This window comes from Vicugna pacos, chromosome 21 (assembly GCF_048564905.1).
Source record: "Vicugna pacos chromosome 21, VicPac4, whole genome shotgun sequence".
In the NCBI taxonomy this organism is placed as follows: domain Eukaryota; kingdom Metazoa; phylum Chordata; class Mammalia; order Artiodactyla; family Camelidae; genus Vicugna; species Vicugna pacos.
The window spans coordinates 3,765,519-3,775,323 of record NC_133007.1 but is presented as its reverse complement, the minus strand read 5'-3'; the positions used below and the strand labels follow the sequence as shown (position 1 = coordinate 3,775,323).

At 52.7% G+C, this 9,805-nt stretch overlaps 1 long non-coding RNA gene and 1 pseudogene across 1 annotated transcript; both read right to left on the bottom strand.

Annotated features, from left to right (window-relative positions):
* On the bottom strand, positions 1-6,247 carry LOC140688003 (uncharacterized). Its single transcript, XR_012062648.1, has 2 exons — positions 6,087-6,247; positions 1-614 (listed from the first exon to the last, which is right to left on the bottom strand). It is a non-coding gene; the product is annotated as an uncharacterized lncRNA (long non-coding RNA).
* Positions 6,248-6,794: 547 nt separating this feature from the next.
* LOC102545742 (serine/threonine-protein kinase PLK1 pseudogene) lies at positions 6,795-7,878 on the bottom strand (annotated as a pseudogene).
* Between the last annotated feature and the right edge of the window lie 1,927 nt (positions 7,879-9,805).

Sequence of the window (9,805 nt, the reverse complement as noted above, 5' to 3'; positions counted from 1 at the left end):
TACATATTTATACATGTGTATATTTGTTTATTGTTACATTTTGACATTGGACTTTCTATTAAATAATTTTTAACAGTTGACCTGACTTTGTTCTTCTTTTTATGCCTTTCGTCTTCCCTGGACCTCAGGGAGGGGCCGTTATAAATGTCTGCAAAAGATCCTGTGTCCTCCTCGTCTCCCCACTCCTCTCTCCTCTCTCCTGTTGTAGGAACGTAAGTTCAAGTTCTGCTTTTTCAGGAGATGTACGAGGTCAAGCACTCACTTGGAAAGCCCTCGGCCTTGTTTTCGTCGCCTCCAACCTGCAGGGAGGACAGCCCACTCAGTCCCGTCAGCTCCTGCAAATTCATAAATTCATCGATTTGATGAAGTTGCAAAAATAAGCAGTGATAAAATTTCAAGTCTCTCCGTAGAAGCCCCGAACGGCTTGATCCACGAAAAGTTCCGGGGTAAGAGGAAGTCTCCAAGTGCAGGGCGGGGCCGAGAAACCAGGGCAAGTTCAAATACTCACTGACCAAGAGGCACGCTGCCAGCGCTGAGCCGCCCAGGGCAGGTGGGCAGCAGGGCTGAAAGCTGCTCTGTTCACAGGGGAAGCGTCTGAGGAGAGGGTGGGTCATCTGTGTGCAAGGAGATGCATAAAATAGATGAGCAATAAGGCTACACTGCACAGCACAGGGAATTATCCCCATTATCTTGTAATAATGGAGTATAATCTACAAAAGTACTAAATCACTATGCTGTACACCTGCAGCTAATATAATATTGTAAATCAACAAGAAAGAAAGAAAGAAAGAAAAAGAAAGAAAGAAAGAAAGAAAGAAAGAAAGAAAGAAAGAAAGAAAGAAAGAAAGAAAGAAAGAAAGAAAGAAAGGAAGGAAGGAAGGAAGGAAAGGAAGGAAGGAAGGAAGGAAGGAAGGAAGGAAGGAAGGAAGGAAGGAAGGAAGGAAGGAAGAAAGAAAGAAAGAAAGAAAGAAAAGAAAGAAAGAAAAGAAAGAAAGAAAAGAAAGAAAAGGGGAGGGAGGGAGGAAAAAACAAAGACATGCCAAAGTACACATTACTAACAACAGTGTAACATTCTAACAGGGAAGAATGTGATGCACTCTTAATGCCGATCAAAAAGAAAATGGATACATAAATAGTGTAGTCAATCTCGTATCAACACAGATAAACCTCAGAAACAGAGCAGTGAATGGAAAACATGCAGAGGACACAGTATGATGCCACTCATACAAAGTTTGCAAGCTTGCAAACCCGTATCATATATTGTGTGTAGATGCCCACATGAGCATGGGAAAGACAAATGCCAGTTTCAAGAAAGGAGGGAGGGAGGGAAGGAAATGACACACAAGAAGGTTAATGTTTCAGGCTTTAAAAAAATAATAATTCAAGAAGTTGGGGCGGAGGGAGGGCAGAGCTCAGCGGCAGAGTGCACGGCTAGCTTGCATGTACAAGGTCCTGGGTTCTATCCCCAGCACCTCCATTAAAAATAAATAAATAAATCTAATTCCCTCCCACCCCCCAAAATTAACTGAAACAAATGTGGGGGGAATAGGGTATTCGTGTATTTGGGCAGTATTCCCTATACTCTTTTGTGTGCTTTAAAAAAGTCAAGAATGTCCCAGGAGCAATCTCATGCCAGCCACCGACCGCAGGTGCTTTTGCCGCGGGGCTGCTGTCAGCCACGAGTGAGACACCGAAGCTACGACCGGGAGTGGGCATCACTCCCCTCGGTGCTCCGAGAGCTCTGCAACTCTGCACTCCGTCTCACACGGGCACGTCCTCTTCTCCAGTTTTCTCAGGTAGTGATCAGATCCCCTGAAGCCCCCAGCCCCCAGCGGAGAGCTGCGTGTGGAGTTGGACCTCGACAAACGGTTCCTGATCTGATTTCACTCATCATTTTCCCCGTGGCTGAGGCTCTAGCTGGTCTCCCCGTGCGTGCTCCAGTTTGGCATAAAACACCCTGTCCATGTATGCCTTCCTCCCGGGTTGCTTGGCCCCCCTGGGGCCTCACACACGGCGCCTCAGACCTGCCCACAACCATTTCCCACAGGGTCTCAGAAACTGTGATCTGAGGCCCAGAAAACGTGGAGGAAGAGGTTTGGAAGGTGATGGGTGACACTGGCGGGTGAGAGAGAATCCCATGTGCTGGAGACAGTTGTTCAGCGTGGTTCCAAACATCACAGGAGAAATGCCTGACGGTAGGTCTCCTTCCAAAACTTGGTTCCCCCAAGAGTTTTATGGCTCAAACCAATGGTATCAACAATGGATAAACGCTAGGGGTGAAGAGAGTTTGAGAATCCCGCCCCCTCCACACACACACACACACACACACACACACATACACACACACATACACAAACATACACACACACACAAAATAAAGGAGGAGGTGTCATTTGGGCAAAGCTCTCTGGTTCACTCCAAGGCGAGCCTCATCGACAGTCTACACTGGGGTGGGGAGGGGAGGGGGGCCCTCAGCCACAGCTGCACATCAGTCACCCGAGGGCTTTCAGGCCAACGTGCAGACCTCAGGTCAGTCAAGTCAGGATCTCGGGGAGTAGCGCCGGGCACTTTGAAGTAACCCCCAGGGCACTGTGAGGCACCGGGAGGGTCCCCAGGCCACTTGTCTACCCTGCATGCCACTGAGATGGGCCAGCAAACAAGGCTGGACAGAACAAACCTGCCCCCAGGGGACTATGGAACATTAGGGCGCAGATCTGTACACACACACTCTCAGAGGCTGTGCGAGCCTGAAAGAGGAAGCTCCCAACTCTGCTCTCCATCTCGATGGTGAGAATAGACCAGGAGAGGCAGGGAATGAGGAGGAACTCCCGGTGACACATGAACGGGTGACCATCTCACTGGTGGGACAAGAGATGACTCCACCCCTAGAAGACTAAGAGCTAAGGGAGGGGCCTTGAGGGGTCATCTGGTGTCCAGGCATAATTTTGCTCAAGCCACTCCAAGGAAAGTGACTTGCGTGAAGACACACATCGCGGGCAGGAGATTTACCGCTCATCACTGACCTCAGGCAGCCGCCCAAGCCTGCTCCTGCCCCGCCATGCTCCTGCCCCTGCCCCGCCATGCTCCTGCCCCAGCTGCCCCTCAGCCCTCAGGACGCCCCCGGCTGTGGGAGACGCATTCAGGCCGAAACACAGCATCTAGGGAATGAGCCCCTTCCCCCGAAACTGACAAACCTCAGGGAGGGCAGAGCTCACCCCCAGGAAAGCCGGGGTGTGAACACGGGGGTCACTGGCTGCAAGAGACTGAGGGCAACGGCTGCCCATCCCCTCTGCAGCGTCCCTCAGCTGAGTAAACAGGAGACGATTTACACGCCGAGGACCTGCGGTGGTGGGGCAGAGCTGAAGTCAGGCAGGGAGGCAGGGAGGCAGGTTGGCGGTACGATTATAATCGGGGCTGCAGTGGTGGAAATCCTGGTGAGTTTGGGAATCGCCAGCTGGCATGTTACCCAAGACACATGCATCTCCCCACGCGGGGCAGCCAGGCTCATGCCTGGAATTTCAAGCACTTGCTCCAGTTGTTCCCAGGATCCTGGTCATTGGTATGCTCGGCGCTGGGTCAGTGACCTGCCACCGGGTTCTCGTGGTTTGCTCTCCTGTCTGGGACTGAGAGCCTTGAATGCAACCAACACAGAGAGGACCCAATAAAAAGCAGTTGTAAAGACTGTTCTGCCACCACCCTGCTTCCCAGGGCCACAAACTGTGGGCTGAGGCTGCCGGGAGGGGTGCTGGCTGGCTTCCCCGCAGCCCGTTTGTGCCAGCTGAAGGCTCCCCTGAACGTTTCTCTGCTGGCTACAAGCCAAGGCTGGGGCCCACAGGGACAGGGATGCGTGTCTCCCATGATCAGACTGGAATACAAATGCAGCTTCGGATCTGACGATCAGCTTGGACGGCATGGGCTGGGGGGCGCAGGAGGAGAAACTCCTTTCCAAAGCTCCGTCATTTCTACGTGTGAAAACGCACGTCACTAACAAGGCTCCGTCTGTTTTCAGTTCCCACTCGCTCTTCCCAGGCCCTTGCCCAAAAAGGGGAAAAGGGAAGCTTTAAATCATCGCCCTAAATCCTCTTTATCCTTGACATAATCTGTCTGGGATTTGTGCCCCTGCCAATGCAGTGGGATTCTGGTGCCCTGGGCCCCCTCGGGCACCTGCCAGGGGCCAAAAACATCTCCCCATTCCCACCCTTCCTCCCCGACACACAGTTGGAAGGAAAAAAGCTTGAAGATTTTCCAAAATATAAGTAAATGGGGGAGGGGGTGGAGTAGAGCTCGGCAGCAGAGCACGTGTTCAGCATGCATGAGGTCCTGGGTTCAGTCCCCCGTACGTCCATTATAAATACATAGATAAATAATTTAAAGTAATAGGTAAACAGGATCATCAGGGTAAGCAGGAAGACCCTGGTATATCGAGGCCTCGTAACTCACTGAAACTTGGTCATGGTGAGCGCTGCGTCCTGCCCTCAAGCCCCAGGGGAGATCGGCTTCTTAGCAGAAGCTGAATCTCCCACCCACTGGCAGAGTCCACATCACTGGGGGGAAGTGTGACATCAAAGCCATCAGCTGGTCCCCAACTGACCCCTCCTCATAATAGTCACTGCCACTTACAGAGCAGTAACTACATGTAATCCCCCCCATGACCCCTGTGCAGTAAGTGCTAGTCCCTCGTCTTTCCTAGAGGGGGAAAGTGAGCCTCAGAGAGATTCAGTGACTTGCCCAAGGACACACAGCAGTACGTAGTAGAAACAGGACCAGGACAGGCATATGCAGCCAGATGTGCCCTGAGTCAGCACGCCATGTCATCTCAGTCTGGTCATGTTCTTTGCTTGGGCCACCACTGAGCCACCTTCTCCAGCTTCCTTCCAGGATGCCCTTCCTTCAGCCAAAACAGCTACCCTAAGCGTGTCCCTCCTGGACTGAATCCACCAGGCACTCCCCATCAGTGGACACACGCAGCCCTGAGCATGTGCAGGGGACCCCAGGCCACGCTGCCCTCACAGCACCTACCGCTCAGGGCTCCCTGCTTTCCTGCTTTCCTCCCCTTCTCTCTCTCTCCGCCTTTCAGCTTGCGTTTCCAGCTCTCCCACACACCAGCTAGATGACCTGTGCTGGTCACTCAAGGGAGAGCTCATAAGGTCCATCCTCTTGCCCCAAGACCATTCCTGAGAGATCTGTCCCCATGACAGAGTCAGCGTAGCCTCCGCTGGCCCATCAGCCTGAGGGCCTCCCACAGCTCTCAGCAGACCACCCTTCGCGAAGGACTTGCGAACGTGTTGCGCTGAATGTGTTTACACTTGCTCCGTGGCTTACTGGGCTACGGGACAGTGAGGGCAGGCGCCCTGTGCACCGACAGCCGCCTCTGCACACCTCAGGGGGAGTCCATTCCTGCTGCTCATTGGCTGAGGCAGGCGACCCCTGAGCGCACATGACAACTAGTACCCAGTCAGTACTCCCCACAACTTTTTAAAAAGATTCACACGTTTAGTGTGTATAAAGCCAAGGAAAAGACAGCCCCAAATTCAACAGCAAAGTTCTGTACAACTCATAGGGTGAGGTTGAGAGGAAAGAAGTGGCATAGAACCTACACCCCAACATGTACAAAAATAACTCAGAGCAAGCCCCACCTGCGAGGACAGCATAGCTCTCTCCAAACCCCAGGTTGGGTGGGGGCTGGGCTGGGGGGCATGTCACAAAAAACAGCACCATGGGAGCTCACCCATAGGGGCCCGAGGTGCCCGTGGGGGTGAGGGGGGGGACTAGTCTGACAGGAGGGGCTATGAACAGGTCCGAGGTGGCTGGTGGCCGAGCGTGAGCCCAGCAGCTTGTCCACCATTGGTGGGTGCAGCACAGCCGACCGGCCAGTCCCTTGGTGCAGCTATGGTCCTCCAGGAGGATCAGGAAGTACCTGCAGAACCCAGTTTCTCATCGAGGTAGGTCACGGCTGCCACGCTGGGGAGGATGAATCTGCTATGGTTGCTGTGCACAGAGTCACTACCGAGGTACAGGATGATGGCACTGCCAGTGCGCAATCAGGTAGGCAGGTACGGTGGCTGGACCTTCACATGAGTACCCACCTTTAACACAGGTTCACTCTTAGTTTTGGAAATACTCTGAGAGTTTTCTTCATCAAGAAACTGGGAGGACAACTAACGGTGATGTAGTGAGGTGGAGAGCCCCATGAAAAGACCAGCAGGACCCACAGACAGGGCCACTATGTTCCCACCAGCGCCATACAGTTCCCTGGCCGGGGTGGCATTATCTCGCTTTTTACTTCTGCGAAACAGCTTGCTTCTAGGAAACTGGAATTTACCCCTAAGATTCTATTGGTTCCCTGAGCTCACTCCTGATTGGTCCATTTGTAACACCTCATTTGCATAAAGCCCATTCCTGATTGACCCACTTTGTTACACCTTATTTGCATATGATGTTGCAAAGTCTAGACTGGCAGCCTATAAAAGCCTGTGTAAACCTACAAATGGGGTCCAGAGCTTGGAGTGTTAACTCTGGGCCCGCTGGAGTAATAAACCTGAGCTCTCCAACCCTCTGAGTGCTACTTGGTCTCTCACCCGGATCCAGGATGCTGTCACAACTGAGCTGTAACACTGAGCTGTAGCACACTTTGCTGCAACAGTAGAACTCTGACCATCACACTCTATGTACCACAGACTGTCAACAATGCACTGGAAGATGAAGTGAGTTCAGTCATTGAAGGCCACCCCCATGCTTTGTCACACAGCTGATTCCTGAAGCCACAACTGTCCAAATTTCCCCCACTTTCTGACTCAGAAGATGAGGATGCCACCTGGATCCTCAGCCTCCTCCTGCCTCACTAGCCCCAGCCTCACAGGGCCTGGAGGCAGTCACACTGCGCAGATGCTGCAGCATGTCCCCAGCTGGCAGCTGACCACTTCTCTGGTCTCCTGGACCATGGACTCCTCTTCTTCCCAGGGAGTCTAGGGCACAGGGTTCTCTGGACCTTTACTGAGGACTCCAAGAGGCTTCCTGTTGCTGGGGTGCAGGCTGCTGGGAGGGACTGAGCACTTCGGTGGAATGCTGAGGCCCGTAATGGGAGATAGGCTGGAATGTAACCAAAAGTAAAGAACTCATCTTGAGCTGCTCATGAGTGGGCAGTGGGCAGTGGGATCTGTCTGCAGCATCTTTTGGAAGAGGGAGGCAGCCATGGGGTTGATGCGCTTGGAAATACTGCATTAATTCTTCTTGATCCAGAGCTAGGTCTCATTCAGGCAAGAGGTCTCAAAAGGTGATCTGCCCACTAACAAGGCATACGTGACGCACCCAATGGGCCACACGTCCCCCTGGAAACGTGTGCTTTCTCGCTCAGCACCTCGGGAGCTGAGTAACTAGACAGGGTCTTCTGCTCCCCATCATATTCACCTTTGGTTGCCAGTCCAAAGCCCCTATTTTCGCCTCCAGATGCTCATTCAGGAAGAGTTTGCCCAGCATGAGGTCCTGCTGAATAACCTGGAGTTCTGGTGTTGGAAGCAGCATTTAAGGACCGTCTGCCACAGGTAACAACGGGCCTCGGGCTGGGGCAGCGCTCTCCTCTGCCAGTGCAGTTCCAGGAGACGTCTCTGGCCGCAGGGCTCCCACACAGGCAACATGACAGCCGTGGAAGCCTATGGCGTGCTGGTGGGCCGGCAGCAGTGAATAGGTATCTCCAAGGACATCTCCTTCTGGTGCGGCCTGAGCAGCCTTCACTTAAGCAGAATGTTGCTGCAAACATCTCCTTGGTGTCCTCGCTGGTTAGAGATCTCAAAACATGTGGCGAAGCCACCCTTCCCCCAGAAAGTGGCCTCACAGACAGTGCCGCTGATTGCATGGGTCCACTAGGACCTCGGAGTTATCTTTTGCCGCTGGATGGCTGTTGGAGCCTTGCAACCACCCGGCACGCGGGCTTTACGTGGGTGGGCTGGCACCCGCGTGAACTTCTCTGCAGCGCTACCGGGCCTGTGTTCCTGGAGCTGCTGCACAGACCTAGCAGGGTTTGGGAAGAGGTTTGGCACTGCCCCACTTCTCCCCGAAGCACACGCAGCGCCAGGAACGTTACAAAAGCCTTTCTCTCTCTCTGTCTCTCTTTTTTTCCCCCAAAGCTGGGGAGGAAGAAGGGGTGCAGGGAGTGGCTCGGGTCCTCCAGGTACCCCAGGCATGCCTCCCACGCCCCACACCCGCGGGACCCAGCCCCAGGGCTGGGATTATTTCCTGGGAGAGAGGGGAAGTGGAGGCAGGCACTGGTAGGGAAGCTGGCTTTAGCAGATTACCTCTGACTGGTAAAAATGACGGTCTCCCAGCCCCCGTGAGCGAGGCTACCAGCCTGTTGTGAGCCCAGTGGTTCCCAGGCTGCTGGGTGGCTGTTTTTCTTCTAAATCCTTGGCTAGCTCGGCATCGCACCCAAGGGCTGTGGTTTGGGGAATGTTTTGACTTGAAACATTCAGGCCCCTGGTGGTATTTGGAGCTGTGAGACCCTTCTGTGCTGAAAGGAAGAATGAATGGTCTATTTAGGAACTGCTAACAATCCCCAGTGTAAAGCACAGGCAACAGCTCAGCTGCCGACATGCTGGCGTTCTGAGGGCGGTCCCGGGCGGCTGGCTGTGTGGCAGCCACGGCCCTGCTCTGGGTGTTCCACCTGGAAGAGCCCCTACTAGCGGGGACAATGCTTCCAGAAAGCTGTGCCTCTGCCCTGGCATTTTCTGGGCTTCTCCTCAACTCCTTCCCAGCACGCTCTCCTCCTGGGGCCTGCGGTGTCTCGGGCGGTGAGTGAGACCACTCTCCCTAAACTGGATGAACTCTGCTCCAAACGAAGTGGGGAGAGGTGGCTGTTTGGGAATGGCTGAAGCAGCTTCTCTTGGGTTTGAGTTCTGAGGTTTTCCCTGTCACAGACAGACAGAGTTCACCTGAAGCTGCCTTTCGTGTTAAGGACAAAACGGCACCCCCTAGAGTCTTGGATGTGCTCCAAGGTGTTTCTGTCACCAGAGAGATGCTTCATTCCACTGCATCCTAGAATCAGAAGACGAAGTGAGAATCACAGGCTTCTAAATACTCAATCTGTTGTCGAGTCCAAACTCGTTCTGCTCGCTGCAGGACAGGCCAGTGAATCGGGAGACAAAGTGTTGGGGCGAGAAATAGTGAAAGCTGGCTGACCGAGAGGATGGCCGACTAATGTCTTGGAGAACCGTCCCACTCCCGGCAGCATACAGGCTGCTTTTATACAAAAAAAAAAAAAAAAAAGAAACAAACAAACAAAAAACCAGGGGAGGGGTTGCCTTTCGTTGTTGCAAACTTGGTGCTGCAAGAATGCTTTGTTTTTGCAGCCCTCCATGTGGGTCAGGCCATGGTGTCCCTGTAAACCTCCAACAAAACAAAGGTTATTCTCTGTTTTGCAACTTGCCAGCTCTGCGTAAGTGCAGAAGTGCTGACATCCTTAAAGGCCAGCGGCCTGGGAATAGGCTCTCCTGTCTATTTCAGGCTAAAGGCAACATTGTTTCCCAAAAGGTGCAGAGCTGGCAAGACTGAGTCTAGAAAGCAGGGCACAGTGGTCAAAACTTAAGGAACAGATCCAGTCTGGAGTCAGATCTGTTCTCCTCTATTATAAACCTGATAAAAACTGACCAGTTTACTAAAATACCAAAGCTTCTTTCAAAGATTAACCAAATTATGAATGGTATTCATCTAAATTATCAGAATGAATTCCTTTATGGGTACAAGTAATCCCAGTCAAAATCCTGATTGGCTCTTGCGTAGAAATTCACAAACTGGTTCTCAAGTTTATATAGAA